The 23,698-nt window shown below is 36.6% G+C and overlaps 1 protein-coding gene across 9 annotated transcripts in view; it reads left to right on the top strand.

The window, feature by feature from the left end:
• The window catches only part of QKI (QKI, KH domain containing RNA binding), a 160,995-nt gene that overhangs the window by 38,534 nt on the left and 98,763 nt on the right, over nt 1-23,698 (top strand). The window lies entirely within an intron of this gene.

Below are 23,698 nucleotides of genomic sequence, written 5' to 3'. Positions count from 1 at the left end.
TAAGTAAAACCTCATGCCATAGTTCACTGAGAAAATTAAATGCAGGTCACTACTCAGAACTAACGTTTAGATAAATGCCTCCTTTCCCTTTTTAGTCTTCTCCAAGTTGTTCTGTTGCCTTTGAGATCAAATACACATACTAGGAAAAATGTTCAAAGAATTTGCATTGTCAGTGCAAAGTCTCTCTTCCCTTCCCTTTTTTTTATTCCTCAATATTAAATGTATACATATGTGTACGTGCATATCCCCACCCATGCTAAAGACACCATTTCTTTTGGAACTCCTTGGAATTCTTGAGAGGAACTGTGTAATGTGATTGTTCTGTAAAATAATCTGACCAGCTTTTTGCTTAAATAACTGTATATGTCTTGTATTACTTTTGTAATGTGTTGTATTACTTTTTGGCTTTTTAAAACATAGCTTAGTTGTTGAAATCTTTTTGTTAAATAACTTCACAATTCATCCTTTGTGAATAACTACCTTAGTTATCAGTTGCAGTTTTTACAGAACTTGATGCCTTCTGTACTGGGATCATGGGGTAGAAGGAAGAGAATGGGGTTTTATTTTCTGTAACTATAATTAAGCATTTATTCCAGAAATCAAGGGTGCAGTAGCTCAACGCTTGGCTGACAGTTAATTACCAAATATAACGTAAATAAGCAGGGAAAAGTGAGTTAGTAGTTACTGTCAAAACACTTGTCTAACTTTGGGTGTAGGATTTCTTGATTCTGTGTGCAAGAATTCTTTTGTGAAGAAAGTCCTTGAAGTTGTCAGTATTTCATTAAATTCTTGCAAATTAAGAAGTCAGAGAGTGCTCTATATACATGTGGCATGCAGTAAAAAGATGGTTGGTTCTTGTGAGATAGTGTGAAATGTTTAGTAGAAAATGTGCAACTTTTGTTGCTACTTTTGGCTTGTTACTCTAAAAATATTCAAACTAGCTTAAATATTCTGATGTTTTTGAGCTTGTTTCTGTCTTTAAACCAGGAAAAGAATAGTAAGTTTTGGGTTATGAAGACAGACCTCTCAAGGTTAATTTGACCCTTTGGACAATCCTGTGCTTGAAGAAAGAAATTCTTTGTTCGTTGAAGCACTGCTTATTTCACACATGGTGGCATCAATGAGTAAAACTCTCCCCAGCCATGCTAGGTGTCATTAGGGATTATTAACCTATCACTTCCACTTTTTAGGAGTAGAATGTGCTTTTTTTTTTTTTTTTTTTGTAGGTTTTGAGTATCGTGGTACTCAGCAATTTAGACTTGAGTGGGGAGTCAGGCCCAGCATTTTTTCCTGACTATCTACCTGTTGTCCATATTTGTTCCTGGCTACTCAAAATGAGATCTAAGCATCCTCAAAAATTAGTTAGTCAACTAGGATATGCCCATATGTACAAGAACAGTTGTTAACCCCTTTCTAACATCCTTTGTGCAAGTTAGAAATGAAATATCCTTCTTTGCATTCAGGTCAGTAATGTCCAGAAGGTCTGGAGTATGATCATTGCAACTTGTCTTAAAGAATGTGAAATTCACTTGTAAAGATAATTTCACTGATGACAATTGTAATAGCACAGTGTCACTTTACACTTTACTCATATCTAGCAAATGCTTTAGTTGTGATTGGATACAGGAAAGACATGCTGTGCAGACTATCAGTGAGTTTGTCCGATTAAATCCAGTTAATTTTTTTCTGTTGCCATCATTCTCTTGGAACTGATGATCTTTTATACCTTATCAAGACATAAAGATGGATAACCCTAAAGGTTATTTGAAGGGTAAAGAGAAACTGGTTTCTGATGTAATTGAGTGATTTAATTTTTTTTTTAAACAGAGGCAAAAATAGACATCAGTAAACTCTTGTGGTACTCTAATAAAACTCTATTCTGGTAAATATTTTTAACTTGTTTTAAGCATCTAGTTTAGTTGTCTGTAGTGGATACTGAATAAGTGCTGTAGTGTAATTTTGTACACACAATCCTAAATTAACCATGTTGCATGAAAGTAGTGGTCTGTCATCAGTTTAAACAAACGTGCATATCTTGTATGCATTTTGTATGTATAAACATTCAACTATATATGTGTAAAAGATGAAACAGCGAATTTTCATAGCCTCTATCACTTTGATGCTGTTCAGCTGTTTCAGTACGTACGCAGAGGAAGCATTACATAAACTTGAGTTATGTAGCTAAAATAGGTATATGATCCTCTATAGTCTCTTAATACACACTCAAAAAAACGAATTTTTGAGTATTTTTAACTAGCTTTCAGTCTAAGACCATAGTTGACGCAAAATTAAACCTTCCAAACTTGGTAGTCTGAAACAACCAGCATTTTTAAAATGCCTCTGCATTTTTACTTCTGTACTAATGCTTGAAGGGCATGCAAAAACCTTACTAAAAATAGCTAATTTTCTTTTGTATGTCATGTTAATGAGGAGGAGTTTTCTGTGATATAATAACAGCCTGGTAAGTTGCGTAACTGGGGTGATCTGATGTGAGGCTTGTTATTTTCAGTGCATGCCACAATAATGAAGCTGAATATATTATTTTGTATATATTGTTTTTTCTTGCATCCTTGGCAAGTGTTTGATCTTTATGGAATTTTTAGATTTTTTTTCTCAAATTGAGATTTGAGCTACATAGCTTTTCTGAACCATTTGCATGCTCCAGAAATGTATGAGGAATTGTGTACAATGCACCTGGAAGATTAGATTCTGTTAGTTGTCCATAATTTGTCCTTCAGTTAGAAATGCGTTCTAGCTACAATTAAATGTTTGTATCTTAATTTAACTTTTTGTTATAGTTTGAAGGCATTTCTAATTCATGGGAAAATATATTCCGTCAGAACTTTAAAGAAGAAAAATGTTAAGGAAATTATCAAGCTCTTAGCATAACCACTGTTGTGCTTCCATTTTGTTTGTGGGTAAATAGTTAATACTGTCTTTAGCATTTCTTATGCTTCAGATAAATGATTCCTTTTCTTGAATTTCCCTAAAGAGCTGAGACTAAACTTTGCCTGATATCAATTTAAACAGTTTTTGGAATTAGTACCCACAAATATTGGACTGAATAAATGTTTTTTTCTATTACAATCATGGCTTTATTATTAATAAGTGCCCTGTTAGCTCTGATTAATGTGAAATTCTCTGTTGGAACTCTTCTGTGCCTCTTCAGTATAAATGTAAGAACTCAGTAATTATTGCATCTGAAGTAGCATGTCCTTTGAGTATACTGAAGCTCAAAGGCCAGCAGTGATAAACAGCTTGTGCGTACTTTCTGACCATTTTAGTTAAAACTGTTTAATTAGTACAACAGAATCATGAACACAGGGATTCATTTTACTATGGGGAACTTACTGACAAAACATTTAAATCCTTTTTCAATTTGGTAATATCAGAGTTTAATAGCATCCCTAATAATGGATTAGGAAAATGATAACATCCTCTTTATTTATTGTTCTGATTCTTTTACTTAAGCTCTTCATTCCCTAATGATAAATAGGGAAGGAGGCTAAAAAAGCTGGCCTTGTTTACCCTTGCAATAGGAAAGAAAGAGGGAATATAACTGTTCTTTCTAAATAAATTTAATCTATAGAGTAACCAGCAGGGCTTGAGGAAGATTTAACAAAAGGTCAACTACTGATAAAACTACCATATGTATTTGAAGAAACTAAAATAATTTGATTGCTGATTTCCAGTCCGAATGAGATATTTGGAACAATATTCCTTTACAAATAGCAAGGGGGTTAAAAGTTATTTTTGAGTTAGAACTTCTCATGTTTATGAGGTTTTGTGGTCTCTAGTTGCAAGCGATACGTAATAGATTCAGTGAGAGAAGGTCCTCTTTGTTTAGATAACAGCAAAAATGAGATCTGCCTTAGTATTTATTTGTATGAAGGTTTTTCTCCCTCTATACCTAACATTTTATTGGATATGTTTCCATTACTGACAATTTGATCTCCCCCATTGAAAGGTAATTTTCTTCTAAGTCTTTGTACATACTTGATAGAATCATAGACTCATAGAAGCATTAAGGTTGGAAAAGACCTCCAAGATCATCGGGTCCAACCATCTCCCTACTACCAATGTCACCCATTAAACCGTGTCCCGAAGCACCAGGTCCAACCTTCCTTAAACACCCCCAGGGACGGTGACTCCACCACCTCCCTGGGCAACCTGTCCCAGTGCTTGACTGCTCTTTCTTAGAAGAAATGTCTCCTCATTTCCAACCTGAACCTCCCCTTGCACAACTGGAGGTGCTCAAGAATATAGACAAGATTTAAAAATAAAGGGGAAAAAAAAAACCACCTTTCTTCTGTAGTTTCTGATGGTAATACTCCAGGCTCAGCATCAACTCACCACTACCAATGAACTTAGTCCATATGTCATCCTTCTGAGAGTTTCTTTCCCTTTTAACTATGAGAACATTAAGTGAACGATTGACAAATTATTACACAGTGATTTATCTGTTAATATGCTTATTACTATTTTAGTATTTCAGATTTTATTAACTATTTGCAGATGTTCTGCTACATAAAAGAAATGGAAGATGCGGAGGGGACTTTAAGACAAATGAAAACTTAACAGCACCTGCTTTGGTTAGGGACAGTGTTCTAATTAACATTTTTTAAAGTAAATTTAGAAACCTGGGAGAAGAAACAAGTTGCATCCGATACCGGTAATAAAACTGAATATATTTAGGTTTGGTGCATTCTTGTCACAGTGATGCTTGTATTAGCAACTTCTTCATATTAACATCATAGGATTGAACTTGTAGTTGTGTCCAGCATGTATATGCCACTTATGCTAGGAAGTAGTGGATTGGTTTTCTCGTTTAGTCATTACCCAGGTCCAGCTGACAAAGGTAGGAGTCCTCTAATCTGACACAGCTAGCAGTAGAAATTGGGTACCTTCTGTATACTGTGGATGGAAGGAGGGGCAATGACATACTAAAGGATGGTAGGCTAGAAGGTGACTCCAGGCAGTACCTACATACCAACTGTTTTATCAGTGGATTAAGTGCCTAAAATTAGACTTGAGTCAAAATAGTTATTTAGTTAAAAATAAATCCATCTCATTCAAATTGGTTAACTATGATGGTTGCAAGGGATGTTTTGAACTGAACTTTTTGAAGAACAACTTAAGACCTTGCCGTCAACTTCTATCGTGCTTGTTTTAGCTTGCGCAGTGCCTTTCATTATGGCTGGTCTCTCAATTGTAATTGTCTCTGTGGAGTTAGGCTTTCAATGGGCAATTTATTTGATCAGAGCTGTCATCTTAATACCCTCTTTTGTTTGAATGTTCTAGAGTTCTGTGCTTCATGTGCATAAATATTTTTATTTCATGGACTGCAAAAATATTTGGGTGCTTTGCTTCATTTGGTCATCTGTTTCAGCTTTTAACTTTTGTTAGTTTGTATACGGTTCCTATTTCTGAACTGTTTTCCCTCAGTACTTCTACATTTTTTATTTAGTATCACTCACAAGACTAAAAACACGAATTGTGTGCAAATACTTCAGACAGTTCAGACCATAATGAAAGGTGGATTATGGTGCCATGGAGATTTGTGCAATATTGATACTGTTTTTCATTGGGTTTTGTTCCATCTGTTCTTTCAGATGTTATCAGAGTAGAGAGAGGTTTTATACAGAGAGGAGGAAGTGCTTCAGAATGGTGTTTTTGCTTGCTCTTGTGAATGTCAGGTACGCTTGTGTACACCTGCAGAGCTTGTTGGTAGTTATTTTGTGAATTGACATCTTGTGTGCTTTAACTAGGATTGGGGAATGCAGTAAACATGGAAATACACTCAGAGGAGCTAAAACCAAATTTTAAAGAACAAGGTAGAGCTGTGTTTAAAGTACATATGTGGATTTACTCTTTAGGCAGCAGAATCTCTAGTAGATGCACTCAATTCTGTTGCTTATTCCTAGAATAAATCCACAAGCCTTTTGGGTGCATATTAATTTAGAAGTCATTTAAATAAGGTCATGAACTATTTTCTTTCTTTTTTTTTTATGAGGTAGTACTTTTAAAAGTGTATTTTACTAGTCAAGGAAAATTCTTAGTGTAAAGTTACATTTAGAGCATTCATTCTTACTCGAATTCAATACATAATTTGTCATAATTGTGTTTTTCTGTATTTGCATCTCATCAGTGTTGGTCAGTTGGCCTCTCTCCATGGTTCTTACTGGGTGGAAGATTGTACACGAATTCCAGCTTGAGGAGTAAGCTTTCTATTTAGATCTTTGCTTTCTTCTTCCCTGTTTTGTTTTTTATCCTAGGATCCTAGGAGCTGTTGTTTACCTGGGTTAGTTTTGAACATTTGGCTTTACAATAAAAATCAAATGCTACCTCAGTAGATATTCCTGCATGGGAGACAGTTTGTTTGGCTAGTAGGTATTCATCTCTTGGTGTATGTATCTACTCAATTCATTTAGTTTCTTCTGTTTTTAAAGCCAGTAGTTGGACTTTGTTTCAATTACTTTGACATAACATTGGTGTACACTAACCTTTTATGTTTTGTCAAGTCATTCCGCCCCCCCCCAAACAGTATAACAGTCTAATTCTGTGAAAGCTCCAATTTCCTTCTGAAACTTCCTGAACTTACTTTAAAAGTGTCTGTTATTTTTCTTCCATATGCAGTATTTAAGAAAAATAATGCTGTTTAATGGCACCAAATTCCTTTTTACACTGTGCTACATTCATTTTAATTGTCTCTTACTTACAAAGTATTACGCCCCCGTCCAGCCAGGAAGGCTGGATGTCCATCCAGTTGTCTTTGGTCATCACTCAGCATTTGGGTTAAAGTTGATGAGGTTGGTTGACAGCCTTTTTTGTATATTTTGTTTTTTATCCAGTGGCTTTTATTTCTGTAGGGTGCTGACACGTACTTAATCAGTATATTTTAGGTATTTGGTTTTTAAACAGTCAAAACTTACTGACCTGAAAATTCAAGTTTGTCCTGAGTGTGAGCATTATGACCTGTAGTATCAAAGGACCCTTTTTACCTTGTGTTACCTTGTTGTTAGTGGTAGAGGGACCGCTTCCTCCGGAAAGACGATCAGTAGAGTTGACTGAAAATAGTCTTAAATATGTAGCAGTTTCTCAGTCGTGTTATCTCTCCCCCCCCCCCATCCCCAAATTGCAGATGACCTGCGAAAGTGAATGCCGCGTGAAATGGCTCTTAGTGTAGCAAATTTAGTATCATGATTAGTAGAAACAACAAATCAGTCTTCATTTAATGAATACTGATGATAATTAATATCTTAACTCAAATCAGCATATTAAACTTCTGGGTCATGTAGTTTAACATATTTGGTTTGAATTTTGTAGTTGGAAATCATTTGACAGGATTTGATTACATCACTTGTATTAAAAGGAAAGCAAAAAACTGTCACCCAACACAAATACTCTAGTAGTGTTTCTTGGGCTTTGATCTGAGATTTTTGAAGATAGGCCAAAATAAGATTTTTTTTTAATTTTTTTTTCCTTATTTCCATGACTGTAAGTGGTTGTACTTGAAACCTGGAAGGTTGTAATCAGTGGCTTGTGAGTCTTTCTGGAGGATTTCAATTTTTTTCAGGAAAACGGTGGATGCACAGGTCGAATAAGGGAGACCTGTAAATCTGGCTTTGTAGCATGAATAGGTGTGCAAGGCAACTTACAGTACAGAGATGCACACTATTGCAGGCAGTTAAATTAGTGTGTGAACCTGAAGTGCATCTCAGAGCTTTATGGTAAGTCTTGCTTGTCCCTTTTTCTCCTGTGGTAAATGAGGTAGTTCCTCTTGCCATGAACATGTGCAGCATCAGTCTCCTTTGACTGATGGGCATCGTCACAGAATATCCCTTTGTCTCTCTACTTTTAAAAGCTCCTGGGTAAAAGGCAAAAGCTAGTTAAAAATGAATCCCAAATGTAACAGTTGCTGATGTACTGCTATTTCAGTAGCAGCAAATGTCTGGGATAATGGTTGCAATACTACAATATGCAGAGGTGCTGTTGTAACTAATGCCAGCCTTACCTGCTGCTCTGTACTGCTTGAAGTAGGCAATTCTGTGGTGTAGATGTGGTGAGACTTGCACCTTTAAATGCTCCTGATTGATTGGCCTTTTTAATGTGTTACGGGCCCTTTTCCGCTCCTTTGTCTATGTATTCCCTTCTTACACATGAAGCAAAGAGTTGATGTTTAGTAATACAACATCTTTTAGCAGATGCCATTTTGAGGAAAGAAGGTGAGCTGAAAGAAATAGTCAGATGCCTATAATTTGAGAGATGTTCTGCTTTCCTGACCTTCTGCAGCTCTTGGCATGGGTTTTGAAAACGGTTATGGGTCCTGGGAGAGTTTTTTGAGTACAAATTGGAAAAGAGCAAACATATCAAAAGCTATGAGACTTTTTCCTTTTACCATTGGTTAAAGTTGAAGTAAGTAAGTTGAAGTCCGTAGCAGTATCCCAAAGGCTACTAACTATACAGCTTTACTATTCTTTGGTTTTAATTTCTGAGAGCGGGCTTGCTTTTATAGTTATCTTGATTAGATAATTTGAAATTACCTTGTGTTGTATTTTCATGGCACGAAATTTTAGACCTAGTTTGGTATAGCAACCTCCAATAGATCTAATGCAGTGCAAACTATGTACTTGGAATGTAATAGTGCTGATGTACCAAGCTTGTGTAGCTAAGCATTACCATTCTCTATTTACATTGGGAGTTTTTGTAGTTACGATTGTTGAAATACCTGGAGCCTTTTCAATATAATTAAAGATATAAATAGGTACTTCAGTAGTTAATCTGTCACAAGCTATGTAAGAACACTGATTTTTTTTTTTTCTTTCCCTACTGTGAGTTCATATAAATTAGAGCTTTACTTCTACAAACCAGATTGCAGATGTGTTACCAGTACTGTAAGGTGTATAAAAGTAAAAGAGTAAAGCAAAAATTATCTCATATTGGCTGTGATTATAAATTACAATTTAGTCAGCTAAATTAGGTAATTATAATTAGTCACATGAATGGAAATCATGTTTATGTTCAGGAAGGTTAAATACTTTAATTTGTCACTCACTTCAGGAAGTGGCTGGCAGGGGGGTTGGAATTAGATGATCTTTAAGGTCCCTTCTAATGCAAACAATTCCATGTTATAAAATGCATTTTTTTCAGATATCTAGGTTGAATATGGAAACTCAAATCAGCTGTCATTAGTAATGCCTAAGTTTCTCAGCAAAACAATACTTTAAATCATGGGCTTGGTTGCTCTTCTGCTTGGTGTGGTGTTCAACCTCTTTTTAAAAAATTTGATTGCTAGAAAGTGGGCTATCTTTAAGAAAAATATAGTAGTTACTATTTATATAATAAAGTGTTAAGGTCTTCTGATTAGGAAGCATGTAATTTTTGTGATTCCTTTCATCTTTCAAGGTGACTAATAAAATTATTTTTGAAAATTAGAATTTTAAAACATTGAATAATTTAACATGTTATGTGTTGCCTGAAGTTGATTTAAAGCTTTACATCTAAAATGCAAGTAACTAATAAGATAACATGAAGTGGTTACTGAGCACCTGTCCTTAGCAATGACTTAAGTATAACTTCACAACCTGTTTCTGCTTGGTCAGCTCTTCCTTTCTGGGGAATAAAAAGTGATTTTATTTCTTTCATAATTTAAAAAAAAAGGGGGGGAGGGAAAAGTGGTGACCCTTAAGTATAAGAATTTCTATTTCTGCAAAGTATTTGTAACAACTGTATTATGTCTGCATTGGTGCTCCAATTTAAACATCTTTCTCACTTATAATTACTGAGAATAGGAAGCAGTGTACACCAAAACTGCCAACTTAAGTGCCTTGGGTAATGTCACATGTAGTCACATCTAATTAAAAGGTATTATTATGGAAATTAGCTGTTGGACTGTATATCCTGAGGATCCTTTGTTACTGGAATATGAGTTTAATGATGTAAACTGTGAGGCTAAGAGGGCACTGCTGGAACCTACAATTAGGTTTTGGAGACTGATTTATACACAGCACAACTTGTTAATTCTCTGGATAAATGTGTCACAATTCCCAAGCAGAGCATGGAATTGAACAATTTTTACTCATCTTCTGGTGTTATTGAAAGTGGTGTCTTCTCTCTGTTCTCAAAACCTCATTTTAGTGAATAGGATGAAACAGATTATTCACTATCTTGCTTAAGTATGCCTACTATTAGATTGTTCACGGGATCTGGTTTCCTGAAAGAGTTTCTGTTAACAATCTTTCAATTACTGCTTAAAGGTTTTTATGACCACTTAAAGGAGGGAACTACCAAACTGTACTGTGGGCCTTTAAATCACTGCAAATGGGTTTCTAATGATAACAGAGATTTCTATTTTAAAACCATGAAATTGTTAATTTGTCTATCTTTACAGCTTTCTCACTTACGTTGATAATTCTAAGCAATTTAAAATCCAATTATTTCCAAAATATGACAATAATTAGATTAGTGTTTTTACATGAACAGAACATGTAGCATAAAATTCATTTTGAGGAATATTATTTTATACTTGCTTGAAATGAAATTGAAACTACACTGTTAAGGTGTTCTCCTTCTAAAAAGCTTGTGGCATGAAGAAAAGGGTTAACATTTAAGACAATGTTAAATGGAAAGCAAATGTGATGTTAATGCACAGTTTGTATTAGTATGTATGGAAGCATTGAGAAAGCAGAAATGCAGCATATAGTGCAAACTAATATACAAGCATGGAAGGGTTTCTGTCCTATTAGGTGATGATAGACCAATAATAATTGCACATGTTAAAATAATAAATTGCTGTTTCTATAAATACTGTATTTATATAAACAATTGCACAATTTATAAACAGTCGAATTGAGATCAGGAGTTAAAAATAAAATTCTTTTCACCTTGAGTATGTTTGACGTGGCATGGCTTTTGTCTCTGATAACTGATAAGGCCTCTGCTTTGTTGTTGTATGTTCTTGTACTCCTAGCTGCTGATCCAGCCAGCAGTGTTGTCAGCTCAGCGAGGAATGTCAGTGGACTGGAGCAAAAGGGACATTAAGTGGTTGACACTGAGGGATGTCAATGAATGAGATGGGAGCTAAATATATAGGTTTGTGACATTCTAGCAGCTGGCTTAAGTCCTGCTGTTTGCTGCTTGGGTATACTAGACTTAAAAAGGAAGAGAATGCATTGTAGCACTAGGAAGAAAAAAACAGCTGGTGGCTTATCAGTCAGCCCTAGTGACAGAGAAGGTTAAAGAGTTTGGAAGGACAAACTTTGAGAGTGCTTTTATTAGTTACATAAAATATAAATTATTATTTTAATATAAATAATGTTATGGAATGAATCTAAAAACTTTTCAGCGTTCCATGGTTCATCGAGTGCAAAAAGAAATTAATACTTGGATTTAGGCAGTTTGTTAGGAGATGGTACTGTAACATTCGTCTGATGCTTCCTTGCTCCTTAATGGGTCTCTGTGGAAACATTTAGATACTTGATATCTTGCAGATTAATATCTAAATTGGAAAAACTGTTTCTTTTTGTAAATGATATAAAGATGAGTGCTCTCCAATGGTGTAGACTTCTTGTATCTTAATTTCCGTCCCCTCCCCTTATTAGTGATGTAGAAAGGTATCATAATGTGTTTCTTTGACGTATTTTCGAAATGAAAGCTAACATTTGGAAAATTTCAACACTTAATTGCATAAAAGATATGAAACTCTAAGTACATCTACTACTTCTACATATAGTAAAAGTCAGAATGTAAGCTGGAGGTGGCTGACACTGAAGTTAGAATTAGAAGATTAATCCCGCGAGGTATCTGTTTCTGCTGGTTTTTGCTCACTTTTCCACTGTTTTTTTTGTTGAGGACTTGTTCAGTTCTTGAACCCAAACTAGGTCATTTCTCCTGGCTTACAGCTATCAGCACAGCTGGCCCAAAGAAGTGACGAGCAAAACCTCATTTTTGGCTCTTCAGCAGCTCAAGCACTAATGTGCAGGCCTCTGCATCCCCTTTCTGATCAGATGTGTCCTAGTGTTGGTGGGCAGCCTGGAGGCAGCCCTCTGCTGGGTGGGACCACTGACAGGGAGCAGGCCAGGCCTCTGCCCAAAGATGATTAGAGGACAGGATGAGAGAACTGGGCCTGTTTGGTCTGAAAAGAGGAGACTAAGGGAAGACCTCATTAACATATATCAGGAGAGGGTGTTGAGAGGACGGAGCCAGTCTATTTTCAGTTGTGCCCTGCAAGAGGACAAGAGGCAATGGGCACAAGCTGAAGCCCAGGAGGTTCCAGCTAAATATGAGGGGGCACTTCTTCACTGTGAGGGTGACAGAGCACTGGTACAGGCTGCCCAAAGAGGTTGTGGAGTCTCCTTCTCTGGAGATAATTGAAACCCACCTGGATGCCATCCTGTGCAATATGCTCTAGGTGATCCTGCCCTGCAGGGGGGGGTTGGACTAGGTGATCTTCAGAGGTCCCTGCCAACCTCGGCCATTCTATGAAGACGCAGGCTGAACAGAGTGAAGCATTGCTCTGCTTCTGTGGGGTGGGCTTTACTAGCCATCTTTTTGTTTTATTCTTCAGTATGGACAGGCTCCTTGTCCAGCCGTGTAGTCCGTCAGGACAGGAAGTGGTCAGGAAATCTCAAATCTCATCCCCTTAGGAGCTGGTGCATCCCCTTATAGCTTGTTGGAGATGGTGTTGTAGCCACTACAGGCGTCGTGGCAGCTTTCAGACAGCTGCAGCTGTGACAGATGACTGTCATTTGTCTTAATGTTGAGCTATTTTTCCTTATGGTAGGAGCATCTTCTTGTTGTTATGATAGTACCACCAGAGTAGTTTTCTACCAATTTGAGGTGGTCTTTTCTTGCATTTTCTTCAGGGAGTACTAAAATAGCTACGTGAAAGTTCAGCTTGACTATCCATAGCTTGATGGTGTACCAGATAGGGTTTTCAGGCTTTGCGTAAAAGAGATTAGAGAGATTTGAGCTTCTTTGCTCAGGGAATTTGATGTACTGTGTTTAGTCAGATTTACTTTTTTCTATATCCCTATGCAGGGAGATTTGTGGATACGGAGCTATGTAGTCATCTGAAAATCTTCTCTTGCATTAGTATGTGATACCATTCTTGAAGTGCTGATTGCCTTCTGAATTAGCGCAGCGGCCCTTCTGGATCTCAGTTTTGCATTGAAAGTTTTGACATATTTGACATATATCTGTGCTGATATTTTTGTGTAAAAAGCAAATTTTTCACTAATTTAATGAAATTACCTTTATTCCTTCTATTTATCTAATCCAAGCATTGGTTGTTTATAGCAGTAGCTTTTTTCTTTGTGATCATTTCATTTTGCACAGCAAAACGAGAAGCATGTACTTCTTGTTGTTTGAGTTACAGGTCTGCAATTTAAGAATTATTCTTTAATTAATTCTCCCAAACTTCCCAGTCCATTTATCTGACCTCTGCTGCTTCTGTTTAAAGCAGCTTAAGCAGTATAACTTCTGCAGTGTTTTAGAACTTTTGAATTGTTGACAAAATAATGGAAGGTCTTCATGGCAGCAGTATAACATTCCTTTCCACAAAAATAGAGTTCTTCGTTTTTGGCTAACAAAAATGGTTTGTCTCCTAGCTTTCTGCTGTATGGTGTGTTACCTAGTGCCAACAATGTATGATGCAGATATAATTTTGCTACCAAAAAAAAATAATAAATAAATATGCATGTAAACCTAGGACAGAATAAAACCATAGCAATCACTTAATAAGTTTCTTAGCATGAATGTGTTGGATTAGTTCTTAGAAAACTGAATTAAATGTCAGATGGGGGTAATTCTTTTAAATTTACTAAGTTAGGAATTTATTTTTTATGTGGTTAGATATTTTGCTAATATGAAAGTCATTCTAATTCTTGAACAAACGATATTAGCTCCTAATCTAGCAAAAAAGTGCAATTGAGTTTAATTTCTTTCTGTTAACATCTTTTATATATGTGTGTTTATATATTTATAAACATACACACACATGCATGCACTTCGGGATCTTGTACATGTTGCTTTACAAAACCAGGAGGATATCTGCTGGCCAGATGAACTTAAAAATGTTTTCTATTTTGTGATTTAAAGTGGGAATGAAAATTACATTAGATACCAAAATAAATGTTGTACCGATTTGAAGATTTTGACTTACATACTTGTGTTCTGAATTCTTATGGCAGCATTTCAATAACATGTCCTGACAGATACCAAGCTCCAAACAGGTAACAAAGGAAACTGTGTTGGCCATCCAACCTAGTTATAACACAGGCAGTTAACTAGGATTAGCTACTGGTTTGGTTCCCCTGTCACGTGCATTAGAATTTGTGCGTTAAAAATTAAGTGGTGTTTTGGTGTATTTCTGACTAGTATAATAACCTTTGAACAAAGAATGAATGGAAGTGTCTAATCTAGATACTTGATAACTTATTCAGAGGTTCCCTACAAACGAAAGTTAAGAATGTGGAGAAAAAAGTTGCATCCTTCAGTGTTGTGTGATTCTTTTTAAAAACATTTATTTATTTATTCCTTTAATAGAGGAATTGCCATTATTAAACTCTGACCTGATTTTTTTTTTTTTTTTAAACGAACGATCCATTGTATTTACATGGGGGGTTGTAAAGCTGTTTGTCAGTTAAATAAGCTCTTGAAGCCTTCAGCACAGAGGTTACTAGAGGTGAACAATGTGGATTTGTAGGATTTAGTAATTCATTCTAAATCCCAGCTATACTTTTAAAGGCTTTTTTTTTGCTTTTTTTTTTTTTTTTTTTTGGTGAAGCATTTAAAGCATTTAAGATGCCTTCTGCTGAGTAAAAACTGTATTTTGTTGAAATCACAGGGATAATCTGGTTTGTCTAGATTACAGCTGCAGTGATCAGAAAAAGGTTCTGAGCCTTTTTTGAATGGTCAACAGCGGCTATTAATATGCTGGGTTAGAAATTAATGTAAATAATCTGGTAATTGACAGGTCAATTCTAGCAATAAAACTAACCTTATTGAGTTGTGGCATCTTCAAATGGAATACACTGATATTTTTATTTTAAGATGGTTACACTCCTTAATGTTGTTGTGCTGTCTTGAGGTTTTAATTGTGTTACACTACTTTGTAAAAAAGAATTTTGTTTTTATCATAGCAAGTAATATACTTGTTGACGTTTGTCACCCAATTAAAACAACCTCAGTTTTCTATCTAAAATTGCATTGTATGCTATTCATTTTGTCTTACTTTGATCTAGATTCCAGAATATAATTTCAATCAGTTTTTAGTTTGTTAAATTATACTATGTTTCAGGCATAGAGATACAAGCTTAGAGAACTTCATAGCTGCGTTAGCCCTGAGAGGTTTGGGATTACCCTTTGGTGAATGTTGTCCTTGTGATTTTTTTTTTTTTTTTACTAGTATAATTACTTTTTTTGAGTAAAAAAGAAAATCTACATATTAAAAAGAAAACCCTGATTTTTCTTAGCATTTAAAATCTCTAAAAGGTCTTAATTATTCTGACACCTGTTACAGTTTTCATCAGAACTTCACTAGTGAGAAGCAGTAATAAATGAGTCTTTTTTTAAGATCAACCAAAACAAACCTGGCTGCTCTTGGCTTGGACTCTGGCTGCTCTTGGCTTGGACTGGCGCACGCTTCGTTGGGTTAGAAACTGGCTGGATAGCCGGGCCCAAAGAGTCGTGGTGAATGGAGCCAAGTCCAGTTGGAGGCCAGTCACTAGTGGCATCCCCCACGGCTCGGTGCTGGGGCCGGTCCTCTTTAATATCTTCATCGATGATCTGGACGAGGGCATCGAGTGCACCCTCAGTAATTTCGCAGATGACACCAAGTTAGGTGCGTGTGTCGATCTGCTTGAGGGTAGGAAAGCTCTGCAGGAGGATCTGGATAGGCTGCACCGATGGGCTGAGGTCAACTGCATGAAGTTTAACAAGGCCAAGTGCCGGGTCCTGCACCTGGGGCGCAATAACCCCAAGCAGAGCTACAGGCTGGGAGAGGAATGGTTGGAAAGCTGCCAGGCAGAGAAGGACCTGGGAGTGATGGTGGACAGTCGGCTGAATATGAGCCAGCAGTGTGCTCAGGTGGCCAAGAAGGCCAACGGCATCCTGGCTTGTATTAGGAACAGCGTGACCAGCAGGGCTAGGGAGGTGATCGTCCCCCTGTACTCAGCTCTGGTGAGGCCGCACCTCGAGTACTGTGTTCAGTTTTGGGCCCCTCGCTACAAGAAGGACATCGAGGTGCTTGAGCGGGTGCAGAGAAGGGTGACGAAGCTGATGAGGGGCCTGGAGAACAAGTCCTACGAGGAGCGGCTGAGGGAGCTGGGCTTGTTCAGCCTGGAGAAGAGGAGGCTCAGGGGCGACCTTATCGCTCTTTTTAGGTACCTCAAGGGAGGCTGTAGCGAGGTGGGGGTTGGCCTGTTCTCCCACGTGCCTGGTGACAGGACGAGGGGGAATGGGTTTAAGTTGAGCCAGGGGAGTTTTAGGTTAGATGTTAGGAAGAACTTCTTCACTGAAAGGGTTGTGAGGCACTGGAACAGGCTGCCCAGGGAAGTGGTGGAGTCACCATCCCTGGAAGTCTTCAAAAGACGTTTAGATGTAGAGCTTAGGGATATGGTTTAGTGGAGGGCTGTTAGCGTTAGGTTGGAGGTTGGACTCGATGATCTTGAGGTCTCTTCCAACCTAGAAAATTCTGTGATTCTGTGATTCTGTGAAAATGTTCATTATAATAATACATCCTTAAAACATGAAAGCCTGTGCTACTGATGTCCAAGAGAGAAAAGGCTCTGGTTACTGATGCTTTTTGTAATATAAAACAGACCTCAAATCGCAGAATGTTAACGTTCTCCTTCTTCAAAATTATTGTATTTTAGTGATATATCACAGTTACCTTCATATGCTTAATTTTGCATTAACAAATGTGTAATTTACAGAAACTTTTGAACTTGACTAAGCTTGGCTTACTCTCGCAATATTTATTTATTTTGTCTTGCCTATAACAAGATGAGTTCACATTTAGCTTTGATGATAGTACTGGAATGGCTTATGTCAGATACACCAAGCAGATACAAGTGGATATATCTGACATAAGCAGATTAAACATGTCATACTGGTATTCACTACATATGTACTCTGGCATTTACTTTGTTATTGCTTAGAAAAATTGCTTTATAAAGGGATGAAGGTAATGTTTCATTGTTTGCAGAGGCCATCTTCTATTACCAGTAGGTGTTTCCGGAAGAGATTTCAGGAAACTTCACTGTTTTCACCAGCATTCTAACAACTACCTGAAGTTAGTTTGTATGTAAAAATTAAATTCTATATGTTACTGCTATTACTTATGTTCACTGTATTGTCAATGTTAATACCATCTGCTTTGTCAGCCTCCTCTCCCTGTAAAATCTCATCAGACAGTCTGGTTCTTTTAACTATGCAGAACACTTGCGAAATTCCACTGGAGCATATTTAATCCTCAAAATACATGCTAATGCAATTAATGAAAGATTTTGTAATTTCAAAAATATTCTTCAAACATACTTCTACTTGCTTTCTCAAATGTGAGCCAGTGGCATGGCTGTATATGTAAACTCTTCAGTCTTTGTTTTCAGTTAATCAACAGAGTGGTCAGTGAGTAAGCTGTGTACATGATGCACTTGTTTTTAATATGGTACTAGTTCTTGTTACTGCTTTCTTTGGAACACAGAGTTGTGTAGCTGTTTTCTTTAGTGATAAGCGTGGTGTTAAATCACTAGAAATACTTAGTAAGACATGAAATGTGTCTGAGGCTTTCTGTGCATGAGAAAAAACTTTCAATTTCCTTGATCACCACGTATCAAAAATGTAGTGGTATGACCTGTATGGGATGAGACAGTGTCCATAGCTTGAAGTATTTAAGTATTTCAGTAGAATATTTCGAGTGAAAGAAAAAAAGAAGGGGGAGAGACATATATGTGAACTGACAGTCTGTCTGAATTTATTCATTGTCATTTTAAATAAAGATGTAATTTTATAGGTGTATATATTCTCTTCAAACTGTGTATAAATATTCAAAATATACATCACCACAGTTTTTATTTTAAATGAAACTAAACTGATTTGTTAACTGAAAAAACACTGGAAAAATGTTATAACTAGAAAGCACATTGTGTGAGATAAATTGCACATGTAAGTTATTTCTACTGTCCTATAAAATGTTTTACAATTTTCTGAGAAATTTCAAAGTTACAAGTTAGGCTAGATGTTTTGTTTCATATAGTTTTGGTGTTTAATAAATAACTCAAAGTTTAAAATTTAATTATTTCAGATTTAACATAGTATACTTTTCTAGTACTTCAAACCATTTTTTTCTCCTTTCAAATTCTGTGGCTGATTAGTTTTTTTTTAAAACATCCAAGTAATTTTTTTAAGACTATCTGAAAATCAAATTAAAGCAGTTTAAGCTGTCTTCGATTAATGCAGAAATAGCTATGTCATCAGTGTCATGAAAGAGCATTTCTTGAAAAAGAAAACAATTGGAAAAAATACAATCCAAACATGCTGATTTTGGTAGGTCAGTGCAAGCTGTCAGTGGATTTAGAGCATCATCTTCTGACTGATGAAAAGACTTTCTCTCCCACTTATGACAGGTTTTGTCAGCACAGAGCTACTTTTTAAAGTGGAAATACTTCAATAGAGACAAATTTGCATATAAATATGTTTCAATTAAATGTGTAATCTGCTTTTCTTCAGTAAAACCATACATGAAAATAACTACTCAAGAAGAATTAAGCTATAACTTCAAGTATTCTATGTTAAAGTCAACATGTAGCATCTTTGTTATCATGAAGAACTACTGAGATTTTACTTAAAATATGCTTAGCGTGTGTATAAAATGTTCACACTCAAATATGCATTACATCTGTGGAACAAATAAGCTTTCTAAGGCATTTCTCAATTTGGTTAAAATTGAAATAGACTTCAAGAGTAGCTTATTTTGGCTTTTTTCCAGTTATAAGTAACTAGCTCTGCAATTGTAATGTATAGTAAATCATTGGAACACTTGCTAATAAGATTGTAGAATAAATTAGTTTTTAATTGAGCGAAATAATTGTTTAACCAAATGCATGTGCTTATGCGCTCTCTCTTTCTAGATTTGGATATTTTAATCAAAACGTTTTTTTTCAAATTCTTCTCCAGCAATAAAGGCAATGTTTTTGTTTTTGTGTTTTTTGTTTTTTTTTTCATCAGATGAATTATATCTTCCCAAACCTTACTCTCAGGTGTCAAGGGAAAGCACAAAATACACAGGGCACAGTAACACTCCGAAATACAGTGCTGCTGGATTCCCTCAAGTTCTTCTGGTTTTAACTTTCATGGAAAGTTTCTTAAACATTGTATTTCTCCTACACTGTAAAAATTGGACATGCTTCTGTGCAACCTTTTGTTAATCAGCAGCTTCGAGTCTTAGCATAGTTTGTTCTTGTTTCCCTTTTGTTCAGGGTGTAGGGGCATGTGAGGCATATGAGGACTGTAAAAGCACTTGGTCTGCTTGGGCAATAATTACTCTATGCATAGGGAATACAACGCATTTTTATGAGAGGTTTTCTGATGCAGTCGACTGGTTAGGCAGGGCACCAGATAGGAATTCGGTCAGCTCTTAGGAGTGTCAGCTGCTGCACAGTTGCTGTTAAGGTCTCAGAGTTAGGTGCAAACCTTAGGATTTAGAGCAGCACAGTGACTCTTCTTGTAGCATGGTTGGTTCTGCTTAAATATGCCTGTAGGTAACACACAGGATGCTTTTGTGTTTATGCATGCCACAAAACAAGTTTCTCCTGGAGTTTCTTGTTTGAGTTCTACTGCTGTAGTTTCTATAGGAAGATTTGAGAACATGATAAAAAAATAAAATTTAGTTCAGCTCTTCTTTTGAAAACAAAAAAAACCACACAAATGATTATAAAATATTGTGAGTAAAAGCGATAAATCATAAAAATAAGTTCAGGATAGAAATCCATTGTTTGTTGAAAACAGAATAACTTCATGAAGGAGAACAGCACATTTGATTGTGTACTGTTGATGAAGAAGCAGTTAATCTTAGCATGGGTCATTTCTGCTTCACTTTTTAACATAATCTCTCATTCATACATGCATGAGCTGTACACATTCAAAGTAAAGCAGGAGATACCATGGAGAAGTATTTCTAACTTTAATGACATACAGTGATAGAAAAAAGGGTTCTTAAACACAGCTGTGGTGTTTATATGGAAATGTGATGAAAAAGAGTGCAGTTGGGTGAGATCATAGGACAAAGGAAAAAAGAGAAATCTTGACTTCAAATGTGATTTTATAAGGGTCTTTAAATTTGTCAGACGTATCTGTTTCCAGTAATCCAGTTTGATGAACCATTAGACTTGGCAGTGTCCTGGTTTTAGCTGGGGTGGCGTAGAGTTCATTTTCGTCCTAGTAAGTGTTACGATGCTGTGTTTTGGGTTCTTGATGAAAAAAGTGACAATAACACCCCAGTGTTACAACTGTTGAGGAGCCGTGCTCACACAGAGCCCAGGACTCTGATCCTGGCACTGCCCGGCCAGCGAGGAGGCTGGGGGTGCACCAGGGGCTGGAGGGGACACGGCCAGGACAGCCTGGCCTGGCCAGAGGGATGTCCCACACCATGGGGCACTGTTCTGAGAGGGTTGGCTGGTAAATACAGGGTAGGGTGGGGTTGTCCCTGGGGATGTGCTGGGCATCCGTCAGTGGGTGGTGAGCAATTGCTTTGTGCATCACTTCCTTTATACATTCTTTTACCATTACTATATTCATTTTCTTTTCTGTCGTGTTAAACTGTTTTTATCTCAATCCCATTAGTTTTGCCTTTTTTTCTTTTTTTCCCTCCAGTTCTCTTCCCCCATTCAGCTCCTGGGGGGATGGTGGGTGGGCACAGTGAGCAAGCAGCTGTGTGGCACTGAGCTGCCTGCTGGGTTAAACCACAACAGGCGGGTAAGAGAAGCAATGGGTGCTCAGACAGCTGGGTTCTGGTAAAACTTCAGACATAGTCCAACAAAAAGGCTTAGTCTGCGCTGTTTCCTGAACTGTGGTCTGCTGGACTCTCTTACCCCCTTACCCAGTCCCTTCAGAAGAGAGTCATGTGTTTTTTTGTTTTTGTTTTTTGTTTTCCCCTGCGGAGTTCTCAGCTAGAGCTTTGAGATGGCAGTCTGGGAAACTGAATGCTGACAGGATCCATTGGGACAGAAAGCTTGGGAATTACTTGGTAAAATAACAACTTGCTTGAACTATGATTACTTGTGACTACAGAATCAACCAAGATGCCACCTCGAGTGGAGTCCTGGTGTGGTTTCCCTCAGCTCAGATCTCTGATATATTTGGGAATAATTTGGTGGTGGAATAGAAAGTACACTTAGAAAACAAGAAAATCATACCAGATACTTTTGAAGATAAAATTAAATTTAAAAACTGCCTCATAATTAGCATGCCTAATGTTAACGATGTTGTGTTCATTGGGCAAATGTAGAATGATGTGGTGTTGGAGGGGAGCATGTGCGTTGCATATGAATACAAAACTGGGGAAAGCTGGCAAGGTGAAGGTAATGAAGAATGGTATCTGGCATCAACAAACATTGAACTAAGTATAAGAACTGAAATTTGGGTGTGGGGAAGGGATTGAGAAGCTGGGGATGTGTTAATAGGGATGTGGTTTGTTGAGTAACTTTGAGTAGGTCTCAGCTTTGAAGTTTGAGTAACTTTGTTGAGGGCTCAGTTGAAGTATTGCCTTGTCCAGGCATCCTGCTTTAAGAAGTGGAAAAATCAGTGTCCAAGAGAGGTAATGAGAACAGTTTCAGAAACCTTACCTATCCAAAAAGGTTCAAGGTGCTAATACATAGTCTGGAAAGAAACGACAGGGTTGAGCTACTTGGAACAATTTACAAAGGCTCCTTGTAAGAAGAGAATGTTCTGGGAGTAGCTGGAGAAGAAACTGGCTTAACGCTGAACAGAAAGCTTTGTGGTTTAAGTCAGCAACTCCTCAGCTAGAATCCACGATTCTAAAGGGTGTCCTCATGATACAAACAAAGTTGCAAGCTTGAGAATAATAAAATAAAAATAAAAATTAAAAAAATCTGTTTTTTTACTTATGATCATTCTTTTTTATTAAAATTATCTGATTTATAATTTGATTATTCTTTTAATCATGATCCAATCAATATAACAGTTGGAAGTTAATAAAATGTTAGAGGCTGCTGACTCTCTTGGGAGATAGAGAGTAAAAAAAAAAAAAAAAAAGTGCTTTAAGGGCAGGTTTGCGATGATATTTTTGCTTTTTCTATGGAATAGGATACATGTCTAGCTAGTGTGCAGAAAGTGGAGAAAGTAAGCTAGGTGCTGTTTATACATGAAGCATGAAATGTAAAAATTCAGGGCTCAACTTCGTCACTTGTAGCTGGCTCATTGCTTGTCCAGTTGTAGTGAATGTACCTTCATTTCCCATGGTTCACGGTTTGTGTATGCGTTCACAAGTACTCTTAATCTTTAGCTCTTTTTTCTGCAGTTGATACAGACTTCATGATATTTCTTTGTGTTTTGAGCTTGGAATACTAAATTATTTTGGGAGTATATCTTCTCTCTGAACAGTTTAGCCACAGTGAAACAGGAATATTTTTGTTGGAGAACTTTAATTTGCTTGTGTTCATAACTTCTGTTCACTCCAAAATTATTTTTGATCTTTGTAGTTTTATAAGGATTTCAAATATGTTGAGTTATAGTACTAAAAACCACTTTAATTAGCTGAGGAAATGAAAGCTATCTTTTTCATAATTCCTTTGAACAGCTTTGTTTGCAAGATTCTAAAATAATCAGACTCCTGTCCTTACTGTTTAGTTTCTATTATTTTAATATCTGTGCTTGAATTAAATCTTCAGTCTGAAATGTCTGTGTTTGTGTATCTCTTGAGCCTGGTGCTACATCTTCTCACTGCAGTTGTCACAGAGTCTTGACGTGTATTCTTAATGCTGCTTTTGCTTAGTGCTTTTTTTATTTTATTTTAAATTTCATTATTTCCAGAGTCTGTGATAGAAAATGATGAAAGGAAAAGAACCTGGAAAATAACTGTGAAATAGTGTTACACATTAGTAATGGCTAAATGCCAGTATTACTATGCTAAGTATAGGCAGGGGTTTGTCTCATTATATGGATGTTAGCCTTCTAAATGTGGAAAACTTCATATGTATGCACAACTGAGTAAAGTATACAGCTTACTGCATGGACTTCTGACACAGTGTATATACACATATGTATGTATTAACCTTGTTGGAAATACTGAATTTGATGTATTTCTCAATGTTCTACACAAAACCTGAAGTTATATATTCAAACAAAACAACTTAAGTATGTTGTTTTTCAGTGTTGTTTTTTTTTTTGTTTTGTTTTGTTTTTTTTTGATTGCTTGTTTTGCTGAAGGCACTGTTATGAAATGTTTGGTTTTTTGTTTGTTTTACAAAGTGTTTCTGTAGGTGATGAGTGGCCAACTGGCAGCATGCTGGCCAGGTAGACCTCACTAGAAAAATAGGGAAAGGAAAAAAAAAAAAAAAAAAAAAAAATGCTTTCTGGATGGTCCTTAGCTGTAGGCAGGGAGCAAATGAAGAGTAGACGTAGAGGCTAGAGGCCCTTCTTGAAGGCACTGTGGTGCCATTATGAGGCTGCACCTACACCT

The sequence above is a fragment of the Aythya marila genome (assembly GCF_965140915.1).
Source record: "Aythya marila genome assembly, chromosome: 3".
NCBI lineage: Eukaryota > Metazoa > Chordata > Aves > Anseriformes > Anatidae > Aythya > Aythya marila.
The sequence above is the reverse complement of the archived record's forward strand: the minus strand, read 5'-3'. Positions and strand labels throughout refer to the sequence as shown.